The 14,553-nt window shown below is 37.7% G+C and overlaps 1 protein-coding gene across 8 annotated transcripts in view; it reads right to left on the reverse strand.

Moving 5' to 3' along the window:
• Positions 1 to 14,553, reverse strand: part of ZWINT (ZW10 interacting kinetochore protein) — a 62,915-nt gene that overhangs the window by 43,917 nt on the left and 4,445 nt on the right. Inside the window, exon 9 of one of the 8 annotated variants that reach the window (XM_032313128.1) lies at positions 703 to 2,066. The exons of 5 other annotated variants lie outside the window; for them this stretch is intronic. The gene's annotated coding sequence lies outside the window, so the exon portion shown is untranslated. 2 more of the 8 variants (XM_032313126.1, XM_032313129.1) reach the window with 2 other exon arrangements.

Consider the following 14,553-nt stretch of genomic DNA (forward strand, 5'->3'; position numbering starts at 1 on the left):
TAATCAACTTAGGCAATTTATCTCTTCATAGATCAACATTTTCAGTTCCAGAGTTTACTTTCCTTGGGAACAGGACAAGAAGGGATCTGTCTGCCCTCCAGGTTCGTGTGCCGGACCGCACAGGTAGGCTGGAACCCTTGACAGCACACGTTTGCCTTTAGCCCTCATTTCTCTCCCCTCCGCTGCTCTCACCTCCCACTACAGACTGTGCCACAACACAGCCCTCCCATCCCCACATCACTTCCAGTTCATCCAGGTACCCAGCCCAGTTCAAAATGGGTGAGTCCACTGTTTCATGGTCTCCAGGATGACCTCCGAGCTGATAATACGATGAATGCTAAAGTCTTGGTGGGAAAGAGCAAAGTGTTCCGCATAAAATGGACCCTAAATCCATTGGATCATAATCACTGGAGGTGTTTGTTAAATTTGCAACATCTAAACCAGGAACTGGGAATTAGAATCTTCAAAAACAACTGAAATCAACATTTTAAGAAACACCTCGAGGTGACTCTACTACACATCAAATTATAAGAACCAAAGGGTTACCCTTACATCTTCCCTGATAACATATCTGGGTCTATTACAGTGAGTCACTGTGTGTGTGTGTCAATGACGTGGGGGAAGAAATGGAGCATACTAGCCCCCAACACCATGGCTGTCGCTGGAATTGTTTTTCTTTAGGGAAAGCACCCAATCCTCAGTTACTTAGTCTACAAACGGTAACAATACTATTTAACCAGTTACTACCTGAAAGCATTGGATATTGACCTATGGATTGACAATCTGTTTAAAAGTTGCAAACTGACAAAAATCCGCTTTTTTCACTAAAATGATAACCTGGAAGGTGACAAAAATCAATAGGAAGACAAGCAGATAAAAATTCACAGTTTCAACATCTGCGTTTCTAACCTTTGAGCATCTGAGGATGTCATTCAGTGCCCTCTGTCCAACCACTGGCCTCTAACGTCTCCCAGGGACACCACATATACCACAGCCTTCCGGCGGCCCCACATCCGGCTGTCAAAGCTCCTTCACACGGTCTCATGTTACCCTACTTACCCTATATGTGGAATTTTGTTTAGTCTACTTTACTCTAAAATTCCCTGACAAAATGTACCTTTTAAAAAGGCCTGGTTCCTTTGTACCAGGAATAAGGAATTATTTCCAAACATCCCCTGGGTTTATTCCAGGGAATTAGCTCCCTACCTCACATATTTCTGGAGCATGCTGATTTCAACCTATTTTAGTAGGCAGAGCAAAAATAGTTTTCTTATATGCCAAGGTCTATCAATCAGGAGTGGCTCAACAGGGTGCTGGGGTGGGGTGGGGGGTGATCTACCATATTGCGTGCGTCTGGGAAGAGCCAAGGTTGACTGGACGTCCGTTCTGTGTAACTTCTACACAGAACAATTCAGACCCACAGGGCTCATAACCAGTTAGAATTGGGGACACCGAACAGTGAAGCAAGCTTTCATTTAAATTCACATCATAAAACCCACTGTCATAGATTGTCAGTGATGTCTGTGCTCAAAGGATACTTGAATTGTTTGTTATGATTAAACCACAGGAGTTTCATTTGCTTCTCTCAGTCCTTCATTCTCTTGGTCCATGAATTTCAAGTGGATTTTTGAAAGATCACTTCATGAAGGCAAATGCAATGTTCAAAGCGCCTCTGGGTGCCTTCACAGGGCTGTTCGCATGCCAGATATACTTAGGATAGCAGAGGTTAAATAAATAGAGATTTAGCAAGTTCAGGTTTCTCTGTTTTCCCAGATTTCAGTTGTTCAGCAAAAACCATCATTAAAGAAGCAAGCAACCACTGCTGATGAAGTCTGAGCAGTAACAGTTCATAAGAAGAATAAAATCAATGAGACAGTTGGTCAAAGTAACATGTGAAGTTCAATGTTAATACAAATGCTGCAAGGGGTTAGAGACATTGCAATTCAAGGGACTGAGGACTTAAAGTACGAAACTTTTTTGAATTCTCTGGAGGATTTGTTACAAGGAAGGAGATTCCTCATCCACATTTCTGCCAGGCATATATACTTCTGTAAAGACAATAATGCCTGGAGGAAGACATTAGATTTTTAATTTTTCTATAATTTGTATTATATATCATTTCATATACTTAACCTCCTAGGAAATATTAGATAGGCTTCAAATGACACTAAATAAAATAAGTGCACTGTTCTTGTCACAGAACTTTAACACTGTCCAACTAACCACATCCAAGAAGCAAACATCTCTTGAGTTTTTTGACAGCGCTAAATGTGAACTCCACTCCTAATACAAAATTTAAAATGAGCCAGGATGTCCATTCAACTTCTTCATAAATAAACTGAACACTCATAAAAAACAGCAGACCACAAATAGTGGTCAGTACTGCAATAAACTGAGAAACATTTCCCATAGCGTCCATGTGTCTTCATGACTCGAATAAATGACTCCTTAAAAAATAACAGAAAAGAAAATTAAATTATAAAGAGAGAATAATACCTGTTTTCACAGTTTAGAATATATGTAAATGCATATATATTTTAAAAATGTGATATTCAGGGGGCGCCTGGGTGGCTCAGTGGTTAAGCCGCTGCCTTCGGCTCAGGTCATGATCTCGGGGTCCTGGGATCGAGCCCCGCATCGGGCTCTCTGCTCAGCAGGGAGCCTGCTTCCTCCTCTCTCTCTGCCTGCCTCTCTGCCTGCTTGTAATCTCTCTCTCTGTCAAATGAATAAATAAAACCTTAAAAAAAAAAAAAAAAAAAAAAAAGTGATATTCAGGATACCTAGCTAGAAAAAACAAAACACAACATTAAGCAGATTTATAACTTAACAAAAATTAAATATTATAACATATCTGATAGAAAATACATTTTGTGGAAGAGTCATTTAACAAAGGTATTTCCTCTAAGTGACCCCCTAGTGACTGGGAACTAAGTTCTAGAGATACACAGACCGCAAGGCTAAGGCCAACACCCTGTTACTGGTCAGGGGAATGACGTTTGAGGCAGCTGTCCAGGCTGCAGCAGGAAGGACCCCTTTCTCCCCAGCAGCACCTGGATTTCTGAGGAGGAACCTGTGACTGAGGGGTTGGAGAGGAAAGAGAAGGAGGCAGTCAAGAATACCAAAAAAAAAAAAAAAAAAAGAATACCAAATGGGCTTCCTATTGTCTGCTTCAGGACGTTAGCAGGACTGCCCATGGGCCTCTGGATATGTCACACTTGCTCTCACGCCAGGCCCAGTGACACCCCAAAACCCCAGCTGCCAAGGCCAAAACACCCCCTACTCTGCCACCAACCAAATGCATCCACAAGAGCCAGCTGTTAGAGGAGAAACCACAAAGGAGCTACAGCGCCACCTTCCAAAATAGAAAAGAAAGACTTCTAATGGCCAGCCTGTTGAACAGTAAGATCCAAAGTAAACATAAAACGCTACCTCAAAGGATAAAGCAGATGTGCATGTTTTCAAATACCACAAGCAATCAAGGAAATATGGTATCACAAAAAAAGAAACTAATTCTCCAGCAACCGAACTCAGAGGCACAGAATACCGCACTCTGACAAATAACTTGAAATAGTTGTCATGAAGAAATTCAACAAGCTATAAGAAAACTCAGAAAGGTCATTCAGGGAACTCAGGAACGAAATTAATGAACACAGCAGTTCTTTACCAAAGAGATTAAAATTATATGGAAGAACCAAACAAATTCTAGAATTGAAGAATTTGATAAATGAGATGGAGAATGAACCATGAGTAACCAGGCAGACCAGATGGGAGAGAGGATAAGTGACTTGGAGGATAGGAATAGAGAAATAGTTCAGTTTGATGAGGAGGGAAAACTAAGATTTTAAAATAGTGAAGAAACCCAGCAAGAGCTATCAGTTTCAATCAGAAAGGTCAAAAAGGCAAATATAAGAGTAACTGGTATACCAGAAGGAGAAAAGGGGGAGAAGCAGACAAAAGAAATAATAGCTGGGAACTTCCCAAACCTGGCAAGAAATTGGTATGATTCCACAAAACGACTAAAACAGCCTATTATCTCAATGCAAAAAAATATTTTCCAGAACACATTATAATGAAAGTGTCAAAAACCAATGATCAAGAACCTTCCAGGCAGCCAGGGAAAGGAAAGTAATCTTGCAAAAAGGAACCCTAGTAGGCTTTCAGCAGATTTCTCAGCAGAAACTCTGCAGGCCTGGAAAGAGTAGAATGACACTCAAAGTGTTGAAAGATAGAGACTGCCAGCCAAATATACTTTGTTTGGCAAAACTACTCTTCAGATATGAAGGAGAAATGAAGGCTTTCCCAGATAAAAGCTAAAGCAAGGTTACTATCATGAGGCCTGACTTGCAAGAAATGCTAAAGGGAGTTCTTCAAACTGTAAAGAAAAGATGCTAATCAGCAACCCAAAAACACACTCTGCTCTGCTATAGAACTAGAAAACAGTAACTGTATTAGCACTGTTGTCACTTAACTAAGGTATAAAGGTTAAAGGAAAAGAGTATTAAAACCTACAGCTACTATAATTTGTTAACAAATTCAGAGCATAAAATCAGTGAACTGTGGCATTAAAAACATAAAGGGGAGGAATAAAAGGGCCGAGCTTTTATATAGGAAGAGAGAGAAGCTGCTTTCAGCATAAAATGACCTGTTTTATCTTGGAGATATTTTACATAAACCTCATGGTAACCACTGCAAAAATTCAGACTAGATTCACAAAACCTTCAAAATGAGGGTGGGGGAGGAGAGCACTGAGCAAATCACTATGAAAAAGAACTAGAAGGCAAACAATAAGATGGCAGTTGCAAGTTCTTACATATCAATAATCACTACAAAATACTGAATTATTCAATAAAAAGGTATAGAGTGACTTAATGGATTAAAAAAAAAACTAAACTAAAACAAAACTCAAGTTTATGTTGCCTACAGAGACTCATTTCAGCTCTCAACACATAGAGGTTCAAAGTGAAGAGATGGAAGAAGATATTCCATGTAAATGGAAATCTAAAAAAAAGCAAGGGTAGCCATACTTATATCAGAGAAAATAAACTTCAAGCCAAAAACACTAATAAGAGACAAATAAGGCTGTGATGTAATGATAGAGGGTTTGAAATATCAACAAGATAAAACAATTGGAAACACATACCCACTTACCCCTGGGACACCTAAATACAGTAAGCAAATACTAACAGGTATGAAGGGAGAAAGAGACAACACTACAAAAGTACTAGTGAACTTCAATGCTCCACTGTCAGCAATAGATAGATGATCCAGACAGAAAATCAACAAAGAAACACTAGAATTGAAGCACATCTTAGACTAAATGGTTTAAATGACATATATACACCATTCCAACAAACAGCAGCAGAATACACATTCTTCTCAAGTATACATGAAACCTTCTCTAGGATAGACCTTATGATAGGACACAAAACATGTTAGCAAATTTAAGGAGACTAAAATCATACGAAGGGTCTTTTCTGACCACAATGGTATGAAATAGGAATCAGTAAAAGTTGGGGGGTGCGTGGCTGGCTCAGTCAGTGGAATGTGCAACTCTTGACATTGGGGTTGTGGGTTTGAGCCCTATTTGGGTGTAGAGCCTACTTAAAAAAAAAAAAAAAAAAGTGAAAATTCTACAAATAGAAGGAAACTAAGGAACACACTTCTGAACAACCACTGGATCAAAGGAAAAATCAAAACAGAAAAAAGAATTATCTTGAAACAAAGGAAAAGGAAATATATCAAATCCTATGGGATGCTGAAAAGCAGTTCTGAGAAGAAAGTTTATACATTATAGTGGTAAATGTATATATTAAAAAATTAGAAAAATCACAAATTAAAAAGCCTTATTTTATACCTCAAGGAACTAGAAAAAGATCTAAGTCCAAAGTTAGAAGAAAGAAGGTAATAATGATCACAGCAGAAATAAAAGAAATACAGACCAGAAAAACAATGGAAAGGATCAATGAAATTAAGAGCTCATTTTTCAAAAAGATAAACAAAATGGACAAACCTTTTGCTAGACTAATTAAAAAAGAAGACTCAAATAGATAAAATTAGAAATCAACTGATACTACAGAAATATATAGGATCTTAAGAGACTATATTAATAATTATGTGCCAAAAAATACAACCTACAAGAATGGATGAATTTCTAGTAACACAATATATACAAAGACTGAATAAAGAGAGGAAAAAAATCTGAACAGACCAATAACTAGTAAAGTAATTGAATAAGTAATCAAAAATCTAACACAGAAAACTCCAGAACCAGAAGGCTTCACTGGTGAATTCTACCAAATATTTAAAGAAGAATTAATGCCAAGTGTTCTCAAACTATTCCAAAAAAATGAAGAGTGGGAAACACCTCCAAGTTCATTCTTTTTTTTTTTTTTTAAGATTTTTATTTATTTATTTGACAGGTAGAGATCACAAGTAGGCAGAGAGGCAGGCAGAGAGAGAGAGAGGAGGAAGCAGACTCCCTGCTGAGCAGAGAGCCCAACGTGGAGCCTGGGACCCTGGGAACCGCAGGACCCTGGGATCATGACCTGCGCCAAAGGCAGAGGCTTTAACCCACTAAGCCACCGAGGCGCCCCCTCCAAGTTCATTCTATGACACCAATACTACCATGCAACCTAAGCCAGAAAAGAACCACTACAAGAAAGTAAAATTATAGACCAATATCCCTGGTGAATATAAATGCAAAAAATGTCAACAAAATATTGGCAAACCAAATTCAAGAATACATTAAAAAAATTCAAAACAGATTAAAGCACATAATAATGATTATACACCATGACCAAGCAGGATTTATCCCTGGGATGCAAGAATGGTTCGAACATACACAAACCAATCAATGTAATAGAGCACAATAGCAGAAAGAAAGATTAAAAAATCATGTGATCATCACAATAGATGATGAAAAGGTATTTGACAAAACGCAACATCCTTTCCTGATAAAACCCTCAAGAAATTGGGCATGGAAAGAATACAGCCCAACATAATAAAGACTGTATACAACAAACCCATAATTAACATTATACTCAACATAGAAAATTTGAAAGCTCTTCCTCTAAGATAAAAAAAAAAAAGACAAGAATACCCATTCCCCCCACCCCGCCCCTTACACCATACACTACTGGAATTCCTACCTAGAGCATTTAATCAAGACAAAAAAGGCATCCAACGTGGAAAGGAAGAAGTAAAACTGCCATTATTTGCATATGTTTTGATTTCGTATATACAAAATCCCAAAACCTATCAAAAAACTGTCAGAACTTAAGGAAAGTTGCAGGACATAAAATCTGCGCATGATGAACAGTTGCATTTCTGTATACTAATGATGCAACATCCAAAAATGAGATAAAGAAAACTATCCTATTTACAGTATCTTCAAAAACAATAAAATACCTAGGAATAAATTTAATCGAGGGAGTGAAAGATCTGTACATTGAAAAGTACAAGACCTTGCTGAAAGAATTTGAAGAAGTCACAAATAAGTGGAAAGACATCTTGTGTTCATGGAGTTCATGGACTGAAAGAATAGTTACCATGTCCATACTACCCAAAGTCACCTATAGATAGATTCAACACAATCCCCATCAAAATTCCAACTGCTTCAAAGAAACTAAAAACAAAATAAAACTGAACAAACCTAAAATTTGTATGGAAACAGAAAAGACCCTGGATAGCCAAAGCAACACTGGGGAAGAACAAAGCTGAAGCTACCACACTTCTGAGTATACTATACTCCACAGTAATAAAAACAATATGCCACTAGCATAAAAACAGACAGAGAGACCAAGACAATAGAATATAGAGCTCAGAATTAAACTTCCACATATACTGTCAATTAATATTCCACAAGGGACCAAGAACAGCCAACAGAGAAAAAGTCTCTAACAAATGCTGCTGACAGCACTGAAAAAACACATGCAGAGCATAGAAATCAGACTGCTCTCTTAACAGCACTCACAGAAATTCACCGAAAATGGATCAAAGATTGAAACACAAGACCCGACACTGTAACAAGAAAATGTACGGAAGAAGCTCCTTCACATTGGATTTGGCAATGAATTTCTGGAGATAACACCAAAAGCACAAACTTTGAACAAAAACAAAAATCAGCAAATGGGAGTACATAACACTTAATTAAAAGGTTCTGTGCAGCAAAAGAAACAAGTAACAAAATGAAAAGGCAACCTACGGTGGGGGGGGGGGGGCATTTTTGCAAACCAGATATATCTGACAAGGAGTTAACATCCAAAATACATAAAGAATTCAGACAACTCAATAACAAAACAAACAACATGATTAAAAAAAAAAAAAAAAGTAGATGGGCACAGGACCTGAACAGACACTTCTCCACAGACATCTGAATTGCAACCAGGTACATGAACAGATTGAACAGATGCTCAACATTACTCATCATTAGGGAAAGTCAAACCAAAACCACCATGAGGTATCAAGTCACACCTGTTAGACTGACCAGAATCAAGAAGATGGAACAAGTACAGTGAGGATGTGGAGGAAGGGGAACCCTTCCCAATGCAGTCAAATGCTCTACCTCTGAGCTATATTCCCTGGACCCTTCCCACTGTGTACTGGTTCAGCCAATATGTAAAACAATACAGATGTTCCTCAAAAAATTAAAAACATATCTACCATATGACTTGGCAACACTACTGCTGTGTATACACCCAAAGGGAATGAAAACAATATATCAAAAATATTTCTGAACTCCCATTTTCGCTGCAGCATTATTCACAATAGCCAAGATATGGAAACAACATAAATGTTCATCATTGGAGGAACTGATGAAGAAGATGTGATGCATATATATTACATTCTATTTATTACCCATATGTATCGTATATATTCACGTATATACACATAAATATCATCCAGACATGTGAAAGAAGAACATCTTGCCATTTGAGACAACGTGGATGGACCTTGAGCAATCATTCTAAGTGAGGTATGTCGGAAGAGAAAGGCCAAGTAAAATATGGTATACTTATATGCGGAATCTAAAAAAGCCAAACTCATGGAAACACAACACAATGGTGATTACCAAAGGATGAGGGGTGGACTCATCTAAGGACTGCTTAGAGTCCTATTGCTTAGTGGACAAACTTACAAGGAGTAGTAAATAAGCCCTAGAGATATAATGCAGTGTAATACTGTAGGATCACCATCAAACTTGCTAAGAGATTAGAACTTAATTATTCTAACCACTAAAAGAAATAATAATTAAATAATGTGACAGAGGTGCTAATTATGGCACCTCTACATTACAATGGCAATCACAGTATATCAACTATCAAATTAACATGTTTTACACCTTAAATTTATGCACATCAAACATATTCACATGTCATATATTTGCAAACATATTTATATGTCAAATATATTTTTATTAAAAAATGGAAGAGTGACTGGCACATAGGTGCTCAGAAAAGTTTGCTGAAGTACACCATTAATACATACTAACAGAAAAATTACCTGGTAGGTAGTACAATTCTGAATCTGCATGTAATTATCAACTTAACCTCCAACTATAAAGAAGCACCTTATATGAATATGACTGGGTATGCACATGTGCGCGCCCACACACACACTTTCAGAAAAAGAGCAAACAAGGCAAGAAATTTCCCAGAAACTGTAAACCTCATAGGGAAATCCTCACTACTATCCACCAGACTATCCCCTGTTTGAGCTGGACAACATGAGTGGTAAATTACAGGTAGACTCACACCGGTTACACTGCTGTAGAATATCCAGTAGCAAACAGAACCTATTTCATTACTTAGAAAACAAAACTGCTTCCTTGAGGCACATGGAACCCCACAGTTTTAGTCATTCTTCAAAACAAAAGATACTCAATGTATAACAATGATAATCAGAACTACATAAATATCTAATAGCCCTTCCTTTTTGTTGTTATAAACCTCAAGTTTGTTTCACTACCTACTTCTTCAGACCACCACCACACAACAGAGTTAAAGTTAGTGAATTAGTTCCCGAAAATTCCTGAGATGGGATAGAGATAGTGGAAGGGGTAAAACAGAATAATCTCTTAAAATCACAACCACTTTTTTTTTTTTATTCAAATAAGATTTCTCGTATTCTTTTTCAAGAGAAAGAACAGCCTGTTGCTACCACCAAGGGTGATTCGGGAACCTCATGTAAAGCTCCTCTCATCTGTACATTCCAGTATCTCTGAATACCTTTCAACATAATTATTAAAACTAAAGTTATTATGGTAGTCATAGGGTATTGTTTAAAAAAACATACTCATTTTGCAAACTGATGGGAAGTTGGTCACCAATCCTTATCATAAACATTTTAAATCACAGCTGATTTTTTTTTTAAGATTTCATTCATTTATTCAACAGAGAGAGAAAGATCACAAGTAGGCACTGAGGCAGGCAGAGAGAGGGGGAAGCAGGCTCCCCACCAAGCAGTTAGTGTTTGGCCCTAAACCTTGATAAGCAGAATATTACTCAGGCACAATAATTCTGCGTTGTTGTAAATGCTTTCCAACATTCTCAGGAAGTCACGAGCTTTCAGCGACTCACACACCAAAAAGCAGTGAGCCGCAGGAAAGGCAGTTCATCAGTTTCTAGTTGGTACACATTGTTCTGATGGGTAACTACCACCATCCAGGAATGCTAGTGTTATTGAAATGCTTTTATGATGGCTCTGGTGGGTATAACATGCACTTGCTCATAATTGTGATCACTATTCTACCTATTTTTTTTTTTTTTGGAAGATTTTATTTATTTACTTTAAAGAGGTAGAGAGGGAAAACCAGACTCCCTGCTGAGCAGAGAGCCCAACATGGGACTCCATCCCAAGACCCTAAGCTGAAGGCAGAGCTTAACTGACTGAGCCACCCAAGTACCCATGGAATTAGTTTCTTAACAGAGTCATCCTTCCTGTCTTCAAATTTAAACTCACATTGTCTTTATCATCTTTTTTCTTACTTTCTTTTTTTCTTTTAATTCTCTAAACTTATGCTCAGGACATAGCTAACATTCAATAAATGATGAAATCAACCTCTAGATAATTTGTTTGAAATTGAGCTCAAGAGGCAGCTCTTTGGGAAATCTTCCCTGAACATAACCCAGTGAATATTTACTAAGTCCTTTTAAAGTATGAAGGCACTGCTGGGTGTTCACCTGGGGATGGAAGTTATGCATGTTCCTGGACAGAGGAGCTAAGAGTGCCAGTGGTGAGCGGCAGGATCTGGAGCTGAGAAGAGCAGTGTAATTCCTTCCTTCATCCAATCTACATGCTCTCTGCCTGGTTTATGTGTGTGTATTTTGGGGACTGAACTTGCCTTTCTCATGTTGATAATGACACACAAAGTGCGTCTCAGTCATCACCAACAGCAGAGTCTCCAAACACGAAGCTGCACATGCTCTTCAGAGTCTGTCCTCATGGAGTGATCCAATCAAACAGCCAGAAATAAAGCCAAACTTCACTGAACACATTACTTTAAATTCCTCTTTTATTTCTAGAGCATCTGAGCCAGATAATCCAGACCTCACAGATATGGAGAGGGTGGACTGGCCTCAGTCCCTGTATTTCTTTCCCTCAAAGCCACATAAAGCATAACTTCTTTTTTTTTTTTTAAGATTTTATTTATCTATTTGACAGACGGAGATCACAAGTAGGCAGAGAGGCAGGCAGAGAGAGAAGAGGAAGCAGGCTCCCCGCTGAGAAGAGAGCCTGATGCAGAGCTTAATCCCAGGACTCTGAGATCATGACCTGAGCTGAAGGCAGAGGCTTTAACCCACTGAGCCACCCAGGCGCCCCTAAAGCATAACTTCTTGTCCACTGAAAAATTACATGAAAAACTGGATAATTTAATATACCTACTTTTTAAACTTGTATTTTAATTAATGAAACTGATATGCTTACTATTTATGATTGGTTATTAAGTTTAGACCTGAAATCTTTGCAATACAATTTCATAACACAAAGAATCTAGAGCATAATTTAAACTCAATCCTTCTTTCATAAACAAACCCTACTTTGATGATTCCAACTCACATTGTTTTTTTCCCATCATTTTTTTATAGCATGGTGTAAATAGAATAAGTTCTTATGCACTGGATTACACATACATATACACACATATATATTTTTTCTTGGCTTATTTCTTTTATAATGTTTACGTGTGATAATCTCTTATTTCTAATAGTCTTGTCATCCTCTGAAAGCACAGTTCTGGGTTTACCCCTGTTTTCTATTTCAAAACACTATTTTAGGCATTTAGTAATTATCCATTTAAATAATTATCAACTCCTTCACTATGGTTTAATAACAAAGAAATGCAGGGTGACATGAAATCATGCATGCCTTGTATGTAGGCCTGTTCGCTAAAGTCCACCGGACAATTTAAAATTTAGAAACATATGGGAATATGGTATCTGACAACTAATTTTTGTATATTTCAGAGCTCCATGAACATTAACAAGGTTTATTTTAAAAACTACATCAACAGTTATATAAATTCAACTTAACATAAATAAAAAAATGTACAATCCCCCAAAAACTATTTAAAAAGGCCTGAAACAAACATAAAAGGCACTAATTCCTGAGACTGACACTTAATGCCTAGGCTACCCTACATTTCAAGAACAAAGTATATCAAGACCCAAATACTAAATTCCTCAGTGTTCAAATTAGCGAAAGATCCATTTAAGTACTAGGCTAGGAATAATAATGAAATTATTTAATTTCACACTTTGTATTTCAAAATATACACAAATTGCCTCAAAGATACATACAAATTGAAATACGAAGGTGTATAAATTGTATAAGGTAAGAATGGGGTATACTAGCAGAGATCCTAGAACGGTTATAATAGCTTTCTTTTCCAATCATATAATTTGTCATTCTAGAACACATATATTTTATATTATTCTTTTATTCTAGTATAGCTTTTTTTTCACAGTAGGGTAGAATATTCAAAGTAAAATCTTAGTTTTATAAATCTTAGCATCGTAAAGAAAGAATGAGGGATTAACTTTGCTGAAACTATCCAAGGGTTAACAAGACTATCTTCCTGGAAGAAGTCAGTCACATAAAAATAGAATTCAATAGAGAATTGCAGGATGGTACCTTGGAAATTTAATGTAATAAAAGAACATTAAAGCAGTATTAAAATAATGCCAAAAGCTTGTGATTTTGAAAACCAGGAACAAATATATCTTTGAGAAATACTAATAAAAAGAAAAAAAATCTTCAAAGAGCAGAATGAAAATGAGGAAAGCCATAAAGAACATTAACATATATCTTGAAACATTTTTTTCTAAAGGTTGTATTGCTGCTATCTACAAGTGACTGACAGAAGTAAACACAAATATTCTCAACTCTGTAGCCAGCCACAAGAATTCTCAATAGAGTTCCATCAAATGTGACCATGCAAAGAAACAAGGAGTGTGTGTGATAAAGAACCCAGCCCTGCAAAGATGGAAATCATGAAGCTTTCCAACACAGACAAAAGGCCTGTATATATTGTATTACGGTAAGAAAAGACAAACTCAAAGTGTAGCCCAGAATAACAACAAAAATCCAAATAACACAGACTGGGGTCACTGTATCTGCTTGAAAATTAAGAACAAAAATTAAGAAATGAATGATAAAACAAGAGATTAGTAACAAATGTATGTGACAAATGTAACAACACACAAATTAGTAACAAAATAAAGAAAAGCATCTAAATGCATTATAGAGAGAAAACATTATAAATATAAAACAAAGTTTATATAACATGAAGAATGAAGTTAAAACATCTAACTGATGTCTAATTGGTGTGGAAGAAGCCTGTACAGAAGAGGTAAGACCATTTTTTAAGTTTGGCTATTGTGGACATTGCTGCTATAAACATTCGGGTGCTCGTGCTCCTTCAGAGCACCACATTTGTATCTTTAGGGTATATACCCAGTAGTGCAATTGCTGGGTCATAGGGTAGCTCTATTTTCAGTTTTTTGAGACCACTCCACACTGTTTTCCAGAGTGGTTGCACCAGCTTGCATTTCCACCTACAGTGTAGGAGGGTTCCCCTTTCTCCCCATCCTCGCCAGCATTTGTCATCTCCTGACTTGTTAATTTTAGCCATTCTGACTGGTGTGAGGTGGTATCTCATTGTGGTTTTGATTTGTATTTCCCTGTTACCTTGAACTGGGCACAGGCTGGGTGAGCTCAGAGTGTGGCCAGAGACGAGGGAGACAGAGTAATTGAGAGCACGGCTGGAGGCCAGGGAGACAGAGCGACCAAGCCCTCCTCTCCAAGCGCCAGTGGCTGGAGGCTGGGGAGACAGAGTAACCAAGTGCTTTTCTCCAAAAACATCTTTTAAGAATGAGAAATGAGAATAAAAGGGGCTCCTGGGTGGCTCAGTCAGTGAGCCACTGAGGTGTCTGCCTTCAGCTCAGGTCATGATCTCAGGGTCCTGGGATGGAGCCCCACATCCGGCTCTCTGCTCAGCGGGAAGCCTGCTTCTTCCTCTCCCTCTGCAGCTCTCCCTGCATGTGCTCTCTTGCT

Source organism: Mustela erminea, chromosome 14 (assembly GCF_009829155.1).
Source record: "Mustela erminea isolate mMusErm1 chromosome 14, mMusErm1.Pri, whole genome shotgun sequence".
Classification (NCBI taxonomy): Eukaryota; Metazoa; Chordata; class Mammalia; order Carnivora; family Mustelidae; genus Mustela; species Mustela erminea.